Source organism: Lissotriton vulgaris, chromosome 2_1 (genome assembly GCF_964263255.1).
Source record: "Lissotriton vulgaris chromosome 2_1, aLisVul1.2, whole genome shotgun sequence".
Lineage (NCBI taxonomy): Eukaryota > Metazoa > Chordata > Amphibia > Caudata > Salamandridae > Lissotriton > Lissotriton vulgaris.
Window position 1 is genome coordinate 677,108,835 of NC_141687.1, and position 15,673 is coordinate 677,124,507.

Here is a 15,673-nt window from a genome sequence, read left to right on the forward strand (position 1 = left end):
TGGCTATGACTAAATATGGATATGATTCTTATGCCTTTATAAGGATATGATTTGTTATAACCACATAAGGGCATACATTGGGAATATTTAATTAGGGTCCTAAATAAGTTCACAACAGGTGCAGAAAGAAGGAACAAGGTGCACAAAGAGGCAACAGAGGTGCAGCAAAAAGGGATGAGGGTACAGAAAGAAACAAGAGAGATGCAGAAAGAAACAAAAGAAGGGCAGTAAGAAGGAACAGATGTGCAGAAAGAGGCAAAATGGGTGCAGAAAGAGGCAAAAGGGATACAGAAAGAAGTGAGATGTGCAGAAAGAAACAAATAACATGCAGAAAGAAGGAACAAAGGTAGAGAAAGAAGCAATAGAGACACAGAAAGAAGCAAGAGAAGTGCAGAATGAAGCAACGGGCAGAAAGAGGCAAGAGGGGTTCAGAAATAGGCAAGAGAGGTGCAGAAAATAGCAACAGAGGTGAGGGAGGCAAGAGAAGTGCAGAAAGAATCAAAATACATGCAGAAAGGGAGATGCGGGTGGAGAAGAGGCAAGAGAGGTGCTGAAAGAAGCAAGATAGGTACAGAAAGAAACAAAGGAAGTGCTGAAATAAGCAACAGAGGTGCAGAAAGAGGCAAGAGAAGTGCAGAAAGAGGTAAGAGAGGTGGAAAAAAGGCAGGGGATGGACAGAAAGAGGGAAAGGGGTACAGAAAGAGGCAAGAGGGTACAGAAAGAGGAGAGGGAGGTACAAAAGAGGTAATAGAGGTACAGAAACAGGTAAGAGACATGCAGAAAGTAGAAAGAGAATTGCTGAAAGAAGCAACAGAGGTGTGGAGAGAAGTAGGAGAAGTGTTGAAAGAGGCAAGTGAGGTGCCGAAATAGGCAAGAAAGATGCAGAAAGAGGCAAGAGAGGTACAGAAAGAAGCAACAGAGGTACAGAAAAAGGCAACAGAAGTGCAAAAAGCGGCAATACAGGTATAGAAAATTACATGAGAGAAGCACAAAGAGACAGGAGAGGTGCACAGAAAGGGAGACAAGTGCAGATAGGGGCAACTGGGGCGCAGAAACAAGCAAGAGAGGTGCAGAAAGAAGCAAGAGCAGTGCCGAAAGAAACAAAAGAAGTGTAGTAACAAGGAACAGAGGTACACAAAATGGCAGAGGGGTGCAGAAAGAGGAATGAGAGGTGCAGAAAAATGCCAGAGAGTTGCACAAATAGGGAAGAACGGTGCAGAAAGAGGCAAGAGGGTTATATGTGCAGAAAGAGGCAAGAGAAGTACATTAAAAAGCAACAGAGATGGTGAAAGAGGCAAGAGTAGTGCAGAAAGAGGCACAAAATGTTCAGAAACAGACTGGAGAGGTGCAGAAGCAGGCAGCAGGGGTGCAGAAAGAGGCAAGAGAGGTGCAGAAAGAGGGAAGAATGCTACAGATAGAGACAGGAAGGGTGCAGAAAGAAGCAGGTGAGGTACAGAAAGAGGCAACAGAGGTGCAAAAAGTTGAAGCAATGTGCAGAAAGAGGCAAGAGAAGTACAGAAAAAGAAAGAAAGATGCAGAAAGAAGTAACAGAAATGCAGTAAAAGGCAAGAGAGGCGCAGAAAGAAGCAAGCGTGATTTGCACACCCTTAGTACCAATCTAAAACCCACATTTAGCAATAAGTAACAGGTAAGCATGGGCGGAAAATCTGTTTCGCTCGCGGATTTTGCGGATTTTCGGTAAATTCGCAATCCGCGAGATTCGCGAATCTCCCGTAAAATCCGCAAATCCGCGAGCAGCGGATTTTGCTCGCACTGTTCGCGTGAGTTCGCGGCTTCCCAGTACAACTTCGCGCCCCGCGAATAAGCGCAAAATTGCAGAAATACGATCTTAGCAAAACTGAAACTACTTACCAGGTTCAAAAGTTCAGGCTCATCATTAGTAGCCATTTCCTGTAGTGCTTCCTGAGGGGCCCCTCCAGAGTTCAGTTGCCAGTTGCAACTATTATGTGACCCTGCTCTGAACCTCAGAATAGTTACACATATGCCACAAAGGTCCTGAATTACAGCTAAGGGAGACAAGCAGGAGCCAGGCTGGAAGTTCAAATCCATTAATCAACCCCTAACTCATTATTGTCAGTTGGGGCAGGGCAGGTGTTGTAACTAATTTTGCAACAATGAAAGCACTTAGCAAGTGCAAAAGATCACTAATCAGGAAGCACTAAGGAAGCAGGTGCCAGCTAAAAAAATATTCTGTGACACATTAATCAGCCCCAAATTAATTCAGGTCACTTGAGGCAGGGAAGGTGTGCTTGCTTTGCCACAATAATGTACACTGACTGGACAACCAGAGGGTGCTGTGATGAAACAGAGGGTGGCATGGGTGGGCCAGAGGGTGGCATGAGTAGTCAGAGAGTGGCAGTGGTGACAGAGAGTGGCAGTGATGAAGAAGAGTGTCCCAAACAGGCTGGACACGTAGAAACAACAAGTTCGCGAAACTTGCGACCCGACAGGTAAGTTCGCGTTTGCGAAATTGTACAAAACCCTCGCGAACTGGCAGAAACCCGCGCGAACACACAAAAAAAAAATCCGCAAATTCGCGGATTTTGCGAATTGCGAGTTCGCAAATCCGCAAAATTCGCGAACGCGAGATTCGCAAAATTCGCCCATGCTTAGTAACAGGTGACCATTCTAGGTTGCAAAGGGCCTTCTATCATCAGGTAACACTTGTCACTGCAGTTTTGGTAATATTTGAGCCATTTGGGCTAAGGTTTTTTTGTTCAAATTGTGAGAAAGTTGGTGCAGTCAAACAGTTCTATAATTTCAGTGGCCAGGCTCATACCTCTGAATAGGTCCAGAAGTGCTCCTCATTTAAATAAGGATGCTACAATGACGTCTTGTATCGTTATCAAGGTTCGGACAAGCCGAAACGCATGGATCACGTCCTTTCCAGATGAAATACTTCCAAACTGCAACCTGAGTGCTGATTCCTTCCTTTTAAGAGTGAGAGGAGATTAAATACATATATATAAAATTCACTGAAAAAAACACAAGTTTCAGGGACAATATAATTAGAAAAACCTCAGAAATTCACTGAAAAAACCACAGGTTTCATGGACGTCGCAGTTAGTTGGACATTTCACTCATACAAAACAAGAGAAATTCAGCCGTTATAGTTAGTTGTGCTACCTATAACTCGAGCCCCCACAATGCACTGCTGATGACATCACATATTACATCACTCATGACATGGTGAGTGACATCACTGATGACATCAATGACAACATCTCAAATGACATCACTGATGACATCATCCACGTGATCATCTGAGGCACCTCCTCAGACCCTAAAAAACATTTCAAAACCATAGACACACCAATACTAGGACAGCTACAATATTCTGTGCACTATGCATGCAGACCTATAACCAGCTACATACTATTGATACGCTCTTCTGAATACCCAGTTAGTACCTATGCAGTCTAGGAACCCTTCTGTCTGTCCCATGCACTTCTCCAGTCACCCATCCAGCACTATCTACATATCCTATCACTCCACCAATAGCTAAGCACTTATAAATTCAGCACACTCTTTCTTTGCAACACTGAAATTACTCCAGTTATTAGTCGTATACTTAAGGAATGACGTAGTCACTAACACAAGTACAAGTATAATATTTTGTACACTACGCATGCACACCTCTAACGAGCTTCAAACTATTGCTACACTCTTCTAAATACCCAGTTAGTACCTATGCAGTGTAGGTATCCTCCTGTCTGTACCATTTATCAAATCACCCATCCAGCACTATCTATTTATCCTATTACTCCACCAATTCCTAAGCACTTATAAACGCACTATACACTCTGTTTGTAATACTGTAATTATTCTAGTTACTAGTTATGAACTTATGGAATGGCCTTGCTACTAACACAAGTACAGCTATAATATTTTGCGCACTATCCAAGCAGACCTCTACCTAGCTACATACAATTGATACACTCTTCTAAATTCCCTGTTAGTACTCATGCAGTGTAGAAATTGTCCAGCCTATCCCATGCACTTCTTTAATCACTTATCTACCACTATCTACTTATCCTGTCACTCCACCAATATGTAAGCACTTATAATTTAAGTGTTCACTATGTTTGCAGCACTGTCATCATTCCAGTTACTAGTGGTATTCTTATAAAAAAGACCTAGGTACCAACACAAGTACACATAAAATATTCTGTGCATAATCCCTACAAATCTCTAAGCAGACACATACTATTGGTCCACTCCATTAAATACTGAAGTAGTACCCATGCAGCGTAGGATACCTCCTGTCAGTCTCATGCAATTCTTCAAGCACCCATCCAGCACTATGTTTTTATTGTATCAGTCTGCCAATACCTAAGCACTAATGGGGCAGATTTACAAGCACCCTGCACCACCAGTATGTCACATTTGAAACATAGTGATGGCACCAGGCACTCCTTCATATTTATAAGGAATGGAAAATCCGCCCTCCGTGGTTTTTCCTCTTCTTGTAAATACGACCCCCTCGTACACAGAACTTTGCTTTGAAGGGGTGTTCCATAGGTGTTGCTGTGGGTGTTCACACGCAACACCCATAGAACAAAACACATTTCCAGATTTATGAGAAATCGTAAATTTGGAGATGTGTGGGAATGCTGTGCCATCCTAGAGTTGGTGCAGAAAAGCACAGCAAGGAGAATTGTTTTCATTTCTCCTCATTTTTTCCTCTTTCCATGCATGTTGCATTCCACAGCATACATTGAAAGCGAAAATGCATTTACTGATTGTTTTTGTGCAGGAAGGTGTGCCTTCCTGCACAAAAACAATCTCCGCACGACACAGACATCCTTGCACCATGGTGCAAGTGTGCCTGTATCACCGCATGGCTGCAGTTTGTGCAGTAGTGCAGAGGGAATCACAGAGTTGCAACATATTCATGTACATATGTCACATCCCTGTGCTTCCGAAGTGCAGTGCACAGTGCAGTGCTTCCGAAGTGCAGTGCACACTGCAGTTCTTCCTCATAAATCTTCACCTATAAATTCACCATATACTACTAATGCATTCTTTCAGTCAATCATGCTGTACACATATATTCAACCAAACTTTCACACATTACCTTGCAATTATAGTTCTTTCTTTTAACCAGATAAGGTAAATCTGATAAGAACTTTTTTTCTTCTTTTTTCTTTTGTATTTTTTTAAACAATTTTGTATTTTTTGGGGTGTTTTTTCAAAAAAAGAAAAAAAAAGAACAAAAAAACAGGAAACATTTGGAATTACTTATCATTCCAAAAACAAACAAAAAAATTAACAACAGTGGTTGAGTTGCACAGCACAAACTGCATCCACCGACTGCTCACCGAAGCATATAAGTTTCTTACACTTCACGCAATGTTGCTCGAGAAAGGCAAATTCTGACCTTATGTCCATTGCAGGTGTTCCTGAGGATGCTCCAGATGTACTTGCCACAGCAGGTGAGGGGTTCAAAGCTCCTCGCCTCATTTCCTCCCGAGCTAGATTGAGAGGATGTGTGGTCCAGAGATGCTTGTACATCGAAGCAGTGACACAAGAGTATTTTTTTCACTGCCTTTTGACAGGACTCAGTCACAAATTTTGCACGTCACATTTCTCGCATTTACTTTCTTCTCTCCAGGTGGAAAAGTGAAGAATTTCCACACAACAGATTCTGGCCTCTGTGGACCTGGTGCCTCCTGCAAGAATTCTTCTTCAATAGATACTTCCTCCTACTGCTGCTGCTGTCCAGATGCCATTTTGTTTGATATTTTTTTTAAAACACCAAAATGAACAAGCAAATAGAGTTCTTGTAGGAAAAGAGATGTCTCTCTAAAGATGCTCCTACAAGAATGATTAAAATGGGTGGTGTCCTTCAATAGTTACAGTGGAAAATCTTATGAACCAATGAAATAATTTTTGGGAGGTCACATAGGATCCGCGCACTCTGCTCTCACGAAGCACGCCCCTGATGCAACTTCGAGAAAATATATTTAACAATAATATACGTTTATTAAACGTACAAATGTATTAATTTTTATCAATATTTTAGATAATCTCTTGCCCTAATATGTATATCAAAGACACATACATATCATTTTCGAACATAATTTTTTTTTCCAGGAGTCGCGCACCCAGCGCGCCCCAGCACATATATGTCATCACGCGGGACCCGCCACCGAGCAATCATCGCGTACCGTAATACACATGTGTCGCGAATTGCGTGGGAGCAGAAGTCGCGGACTGGTCGCATACCAGTCGCGCACATCACGTAATATTAAATGTATTTGATGTAACTGAAAAACATGCAGCCGTCGCACACCGTACTTGAATCCTACACGACTTTTCTAAAATGGCGGCTAGAATCCGCGCACTCACCGTGATGTGTACGCTTTAGGTACGCAACTCCGAAATGTTTAGGGAAAAAAAAGAAAATAATATAAATATATTAAAATAAAATATAAAACAAAAAAGTAAACAATATTACAGATTGAATTATTACAAATTATTTATTTGCAATTTTCAGAAAAATATGTAGTGTTATTTAATTGATAAAATATTTATAAATAAATGATAAAAAACTATAGAAAATCAGTACAAAAAATAGGTATAACTGCTATTACACTTATAAATTAGCATTTAAAAAACCTTTGAAATTCACTGAAAAAAACCATAGGTTTCAGAGACGTTATAGTTAGAAATTAGCATTTAAAAAACCTTTGAAATTCACTGAAAAAACCATAGGTTTCTGAGACTTTATAGTTAGAAATTAGCATTTTAAAAACTTTAGAAATTCACAGAAAACAATAATACTCATCCAACTAATCAATAACTAATATACACACTCATGTAAATAGACAGTGATGCACATATTCACATAGTTTATTTACTAATCCATGTAGTAAGTGAGATACTTTTAATTACTCACTTAAATAGACAGTCAGACAGCTACTAAATCCTCCATCCAGACAGTTATATATCCATTCAGTCTTCAATACAGATTGGTATATATATATATAATACATATTTAAATTTCAAACTAAATCACATTCACTGGATGATGTCATCAGTGATGTCATTTGAGTTGTCATTAGTGATTTCAACAGTGATGTCACTGACCATGTCAAAAATTATGTAATATGTGACATCATCAGCAGTGTATTGCGGGTACGTGAGTTATAGTTAGCAGAACTAACTACAATGGAGGAATTTCTATAGTTTTGTACGAGAGAAATGCCCAGCTAACTATAACACCCCTGAAACCTATGTCTTTTTTCTGTGACTATATATTTATATAAATATATATATATAGTCACAGAAAAAAGACATAGGTTTCAGGGGTGTTATAGTTTATATATAGTATAAATATACACTATATACACTGGGGAGCCAAGAAACTGAGACCCCTCGAGTCAAGGTACATTTTGGAGCTTAACTCCAAGGCCCCGGGGGGGCTAAACCTTGAAGAAGATCTTAGCACACATTTATAATAGATATCGCAAGTCTAGACTGCCACATACCTATCAAACTGTGTCAAATGAGCGTTAGTTGACAAAAAGATGGAGAGCAGCGGTAACCTCGTTCTAATGTTCTATGTTTGTACACACAATGTGCCAGAACACCTTGTATTGTAAAGCACGGGCATTTTTTCCCCCTCCTTTTTTTTCTTCCCCTCTCTCCCTACCCTCCAATTCCTCCCTCCTTTTCTCTCCCCTTGGCCCTTCCATTTCCTGGCGACAGTTGGTAGTTTATGCCCACTTGGGCAGGATTATGTAACAGGATTGTGTAAACTAGTGGAACTCGTCATACCGATGTCCAATTACCATGCATTTAATGTATGCTCACTATGGGCAAAATGTAAGACTTATCAGGCGCATAGCATCCAGCGTGATTTTGAACGCCATGCATTGAAGCCTTTATTTGTTCAGCACGCGCGCACAGAAATGCGTGGATGTGTAATCAAAAGCCAATTATCGAGCGATAGAATGGTGTTATAATTATGATAAGCATTAATATTGTTTATGCAAATATTTAGGACAAATTGTATGACATTAATGAGTACCACTGAGTTCAAATCGCAATTTTGTTTTACATTGTACACAAAAAACTACAAGTCTTTTTTCACTGTCAGCCGGGCTGTAGTTCTAAATCACATGACCGACTGGGTGTGCACTGTTAAAATGGCGACTGTAATGTATTGAAGCATCGGTGAGCAAGCCTGCTGGTCAGGCGAAACGCGTCCGAGGGCGACATGAAATAAACATTTTATGGTCAGCACATAGTCTCGTCACCTGTAGTTTTTCGACTCGAGAGGTGGAATATATATATATATATATCCACCACCAAATTCCTTTCAGCCGAAAAGAAGTGAGCCCACGCTGGTACCAGGAACATTTGCTTTATTCAAACACAAAGGGCATTACCCATTTCGTCGGGGTAGATTTTTTCAAATGCCGCCAAATGAAGTGTGCATACCTGTCCACATATTTAACCAGTGTGTCTCTCTGGGATTGGTCGAAGCACTCTAGCAGGCAAGGGGCATATCAGGAAAACCTTGCACTCCGAGTTTTAATTGAAGCAGTTCATCAACAAAAGTACTCCCCAAGTGTGCGGGAACTGCCTCTTCCTCTCCTTCCCTGCGATGTTTTTTGAGAGAAACAAAGTTGCAGTCCTGGACACTCACCCCACCGCAAATCCAGTGCTGCACCCCGAAATCAACACTTAGGTAAGTGTAATTCACACGTTAAGTCACAATCCAATTCTGGCATTGGTGCAGTCTTTGAATTGCCGTGGTCCGGCAATAACCCAGTCCATGAGGAAACATCCAAAAAAGTCACCACTAAAACTGCTGGATAACTTGTGGGGTGGATTCTCAAGTGTGCTGTGGCCGTACACTAATATCCACCACCAAATTCCTTTCAGCTGAAAAGAAATGAGCCCACGCGGGTACCAGGAACATTTGCTTTATTGGAACACAAAGGGCATGACGCCTTTCGTCGGGGTAGACTTTTTCAAATGTTACCAAATGAAGTGTTCATACCTGTCCACATATTTAACCAATGTGCCTCTCTGCGATTGGTCGAAGCACTCCGGCAGGCAAGGGGGATATCACGAAAACCCAGCATCCGAGTTTCATTTGAAGCAGTCCATCAACGTAAGTACTCCCCAAGTGGGAGGGGACTGCTTCCTACTCTCCTTCCCTGTGATGTTTTGTGGGAGAAACAAAGCAGCAGTCCTGGACCCTCACCCCACCACAAATCCACTGCTGCACCCCGACATCAACACTTAGGTAAGAGTAATTCACACGTGAAGTCACAATCCAATTCTGGCGTCGGTGCAGTCTTTGAATTGTGGCGGTCTGGCAATACCCCAGTCCATGAGGAAACATCCAAAAGATGCCACTGAAACCTCCGGACAACTTGTGGGGCGGGTGCTCAAGTGTGCTGTGGCTACACACTAATATCCACCACCAAATTCCTTTCAGCCGAAAAGTAATGAGCCCACAAGGGAACCAGGAACATTTGTTTTATTCGAATGCAAAGGGCCTGACGCGTTTCGTTGGGGAAGCCTTTTTCAAATGCCGCCAAATTAAGGGCCTTATTAGGATGGAGGATTTTCCACATCCTCCGGGCCGGCGGTGGCTTCCGCCGGCCCGGAGGATGCGGAAAATCCTCTGAGACCCACCGCCACATTAGGATGGCTGGTGGGTCCTGGTTTCCGTCCGCAGCTTTTCCGCTGTGGTTGGCTTACAACCGCGGCGGAAAAGCTTTAATATGGTGACGGTGTCTCTCAGACACCGTCAGCCAGATTAGGATGGGCTCTGAAACATGCTTTTCCGCGGCGGCTTTTCCGCCGTGGAAAAGCATGTGTAACTTCACTGCGGGGGCCCGTTGCGGGCCCCCTAGGTGAAGAGGGGGTGGGGGTGCACATGGGGGGTACCTATGTTACCCTCCTGCATTTGTATGCAGAAAGCGGCAGGCACCGCGCAGTGTCTGCCACTTTCTACATACAAATGCAATGCGTGCATTTTTAACATTGCTGCGGGTGCAGCTTGAAGCCGCACCCGCCGCAATGTTAAAAATAGAGGATGTGGCCGCCTGGGTGGCGGTCGCATCCTAATTGCACAGGAGGGAATTCCGCAGCCCATGTGGAGGTTCCCTCCTACTCTATGGTGGCGGACGGACTCAGGTCTGTCCGCCATCATAATGTGCCCCTTAGTGTTCATACCTGTCCACATATTTAACCAGTGTGCCCCACTGCGATCGGTCAAAGCACTCTGGCAGGCAAAAGGGATATCGGGAAAACTCCCGCACTATGAGTTTCATTTGATGCAGTCCATCAACGTAAGTACTCCCCAAGTATATACATGGAACATTTACAAATTTGAACTTTCACCGACAGATACTTATGGACTTTGGTATTCCAAGGACAGCAAAGGGCAATATGGGTGTCATATTTCTGTGGGGATAGCAGAATTGGAGCACCATGGATATTGGACTACCCTTAATGCCCTTAATGCTATGCCATCATTGTGTCTATTCTAGTGTGCATTTGCATGATGCAATTTAGTTATGTTCTACTTTTAACAGGACCATGGGGTCATAGCAGGAATGGCTGTGTCCTTTGTTTTCCATTTAAGGCATGGCGTTTTTTGCAAACTATGGTGTACTATAATCGCATTTTGGTTGTTTTTGCGTATGCTTTAGATGTTAATGAATATGTGTATGGAAGAACCAGTGATGCCAAAGAGCAATGTGGAGTACTCGGTATTGTCCTTTAGTGCACAAGTGGTTTTGTACGTTCTATCTCAACGCCATGACCTCAATAATTAATGAGGCTGCTCTCATACAGCTAAAAAGAGTCTCCGCTAAAATTTCCAATCCATGGTACGACGGGAGTCTCAATGAAGATAGACGAGCCATGCGAATGGCAGAACGCACCTGGAGAGCAGCTCCCTCTGCACTGCACCTGAAAATCCTGAAGAAAAAGAGAAACGCCTACTTCAGGAAAATAAAGCGCTCAAAAGCAAACTTCTTCAGCCTCCAGCTCGACCAAGCAAAAAACCCCCCAAGAAAACTGTTTGAGCTAATCAGAACACAAGCCAAGGAACAACCCCAACCTCTAAGTACTTCATGGGAAGCTCCCTCCTGTGAAGACTTTGCAGCTTTCTTCACCCAAAAAACTGACAACATAAAGACTGATCTCCGCACTGATGCAAGCCTCTTCGCCACACCCAATTGCATAACACCCTCCGAACCAAAAAACAATGCCACATGGTCTTCCTTCGACACCTACTCCGAAGAAGAAATAGGCAAACTGCTCAGCACCTTGAAACCCTCCAATCACCTCACGGATCCCCTCCCTGCTAATGCTGTCAAAGATTTCACCCCATTGCTCCTCCCACTCTGGACTAAAATTATCAACAGCTCCCTCCAACAAGGAATCAGCCCAGACTCCCTCAAAGTTGGACAAGTCACTCCTTTACTAAAGAAAGCTACCGCCGACCCATCCGACCTGAACAACTACCGTCCCACTACCAATATTCCCACTCTCGCTAAACTATTGGAAAAATGCGCACAACTACAACTGACTAAACACATTGATCAGTTTGATCTCCTCAATCCGCATCAATCAGGCTTCGAGCAGGACACAGTACGGAAACTGCTATGACCCACATAATTGACGACGCCCTTCAAATCCTAGATCAAAACGATACCTGCCTCCTCATCCTTCTTGATCTCTCTTCAGCATTCAACACTGTTAAACATAAGAATTTACTCGATCTTTTGAACACAAGAATTGGTATTTCTGGAACTGTTCTCAAGTGGTTCACCTCCTTTCTACACAACAGGTCACAGAAATTCAAGAGTAACAACCTGATGTCCTCACCAATAACTGTTTCGTTAGGCGTCCCCCAAGGATCCTCCCTATCACCAACTTTGTTCAACCTTGTTATGGAACATCTCACCACCTTGCTACAAGCATCCAATGTACTTTTTCACATGTGCGCAGATGACACCCAACTATATCTCAAATTACAATCCCCTAATGACATTCTACTCCTGAACTCAACGATCAGGAACACCCAATCCTGGCTGGCCAATAATCATCTCAAACTCAATGCTCTGAAAACAGAGTTCCTCCTGATCTCACCTCCTGCGAAGATCTCTACCACTCAAACCTGGCTTAAACAGCTAACTGCACTCAATGTCCAACCCACCATAGTGGACTCAGCAAAATCACTAGGCATAACTCTCGACTCCAATCTCAACATGCAGCATCATATCAGCAAGGCTACTAAGGGAGCGAACTTCCAAATCAACACCTTGAGGAAACTTAAACCCTTCCTGCCAGACAAAGACTTCCAAACTGCAGTACAAGCACTAGTAATCCTGCGAATTGAATACGACAGCATCGCCCTCTGCGGTCTCCCGCTAACGACTACTGCACCCTTAAGAGCTTCTCTAAACGCTGCAGCGAGACTCATCACGGGATCAAAAAAACACTCTCATATCTCCCCTGACCTGAAATCCTTGAACTGGCTGCCGTTTGAAGCCAGAATACATCTGAAAATAGCCTGCATGACACACAAGGCTGTACACCTGAGCTCCCCCGGATACCTCACTCAGAAACTGACAATCTCTGGGGGCTCTAGAAACACTAGAGGCACAAACAATCTTCTGCTAAAACCTCGAAGATTCCGGAAGGAAAAAACTTATAAACGCTCTTTCTCAGGAATGGCACCCAGGATCTGGAATTCACTCCCTCCTGAAACTAGACTCATCTCCTCCTTCACACTTTTTAAGAAAGAAGTAAAAGCTATTCTCATGGCCAAATACACTTGACCTATTAATGTTGATTTGTAAAGATTCTGACCGATCTGTATTATTCTGCTTGATCCCTATGACTATGTGTTTTACCTGTATTATTTTCTTAACTGATTATCTTTGCACACACTTATCTGTAATATTTGCTTTATTGCTGTACCTGTGTTACTTTACTCCCTAATGACCTGCTCTCATTCTCTTGTTGGTATCCCCTGCATTGTAAAGCGCTCTGATATCTGCAAAGATCTTGTTCGCGCTATATAAAACTTTCAAAATAAAATAAAACAAATAAAATATTGTGAGCAATTAATTTTCATCCGTGTGGGTACCCCATTACTGGGCACAGTACGGGAATTTAGGACCTAGTAATATTTATCAGATACGATTTTATCTCTTCCAGTGGCGGCTCGGAACTCAGAATGAGGCTGCATGTCTGAGATGATTTTCCATAGATCACTTCGTACAGAAAAAAAATTATCGCTTGAGAAAGCAATCCCTCTGTGAGTTGTTTCCTCTATCATTTTTTCACAAAGTAAACGGAAATTTAAAACTATGAAATTCCAGATCCCAATAATATTTTCACGACATTCTCCGCTTGAAATATATTTAAACCATAGCAGTATTTTAATCAAAATGAAAAGCAAAAAAAGAAAACAGCAGCCATTTGTTACCCTGTGCATGCAACAGCAACACCACAGGACAGGTTATGGGTTTCTTCAAATTAATGTATTTGAAGTATTCAGCACTTGCAACAGAAATAGTCTGGCTCGGAGAAAGATTTATCCTCGGAGTTCTTTTTCTTCATGGCTCATAAAGAGTGATGGATGAACCTAATTTTTAGCTTAATTTCTTATTGTTCAGTTCAGTAATTTCTGTGACATAAAATAAAATATATTGAGACTGTGCCCCCTTTCTGTGGTCATTAGTCGACAATGTGCAGTGCATAAAGTGCTAAGCATTAGGTGCAAACAAACAGATGCCTGAAAATCATACGGCTATGAGTTACAACGACATCTCATCCCATAAAAAGTTGATCACGTTAATTGTTGACATTTGTTCCAGTTGATGTATTGTGCTCTTTCATTGTAAACAATAAAGTAGTGTGCCTGAGAGTTTCGAACATGGATTGGTTAGAGCTTAATTCTATGCTTTTTTCAGCCAAATTATGTGTATGACAAAGCTCATTCCATTTCACGAATCTGCACGAACCCTTCCAAAAAAGGTACATGCACTTTCAGCAAATCATTGAACGATTTTGCAGATCAAGCCCAGTACTACAAATAGACCGGTCAACACACCAAAATTGGCAAGTGAATAAAACTTCATTTAAGGATTGGTTTGGTCAAAATCTGTTCAGTGGCATTCAAGAAGGTGCTAGTCTATGAGAAGCTTGCACCTACAGAGCACCAATTTGTTTGATGCTCCGGCAGCGCAAGCCTCTCAATCATATCTGTGAGACCACTCCGAGGTGCTGATTTGACTTTTACTGTCAATTCTGACTGGTTTCTTTGTCTGGTGGGAGACACAGGGTGGTACTGTTAAAAGCCAAACTGCCCTATTGAAGGGTGTCCTTAGTGTACTAAATTATGAGCTTCACTACTGGGCAACCCAGCTGCAATGAAAACCAAAATGGCAAGCAATATTGGTTCTAACAAGGTTGCAGCAGGATGCCCTGTGGCTGATGCACTGAAATTGTCAGGAACTGAATGGGCATGTCAATTGGTAACTGGTTGCAGGCAATACTGGACACGCTTGTAAAGTGGTTTTTTGGAAGTCAAAGAGTGGGCGCACTGCCAGTATGGAAGCACTGGGCAGAAAAAATAGGTAATGGTGCAACTGGGCGAGTGGAACAACCATATAACCACTCACTGGAGAAGTCAGCGAACTGTCCTAATCCAAAAGAACAACAGAAGACATGCCCTATGCACACACTTAGAAAGTATAAACGGTCACTGTGAGGCCATTACTGGTTAAACGAAAATTGCAGAGAAACAACAATGTGATACAAGGTAATATGCGATTGAGGAAAAATAAATGGACATTTAGTGACAACAGCGTCGTGGTTTCCTTGTTTAATGTGTCACAGCTTGAGAACAACCAGCCGACACGTGTTTCATCGCATCAAGCGAATCTTCAGGGCTGGAAATGATACAAAGAAATAGACTTTTCTTGGTAACATATACACGGTATACACGGTAGATTACAATGTCTACACCATTTAAAACCGGCTTAAGAAACAAGCATCAAGTTAAACAACTTCATGCATGGATTGACCCTTTTGAGAAGGTATGCGGAAGACATCATTGGGTGTAGTGCATCCAAGATTAAGCTATTTGGAACCACAAGTGCTCTCAGTGTCATCATTTACTTTGTGAAGATATTACGTACATCCACTGGTCGATGGACGACTCATGCACAAGAAAATTTTGACGAATCGTGTTCCACCTATGTGCAGTGATCCGTGAATTCATTCACAAATAATTTTTTAGGTGAGGTGCTATAATACGCTCGAGAGTCATGCACAGAACATGCGTATCAAGAAGGTGCACCATGATTGGATAAAAACATTCCAACACATACCTCTAAATGGTTGTGATTGGACCAGGAGGTCTAGTTGTAAAATAATAAAAAGACACACAAAGAGGCACAGAAAGGGGAAACAGAGAAGGGAGGGATAGAAAGGTGAGAAAAGCAAAACGTCCAAATTTTTTGAGCGAGTAATCTCTAAAGACTTAGGTCTTATCTTATCTATTCTGTTTCAAAGACAAGAGCCCCATGGGCTGATTATAATACACAATTTAAAAATGAAAGAAAAAGTGGAATACGCTCACCGCTCCTCCGGTGATAATTCC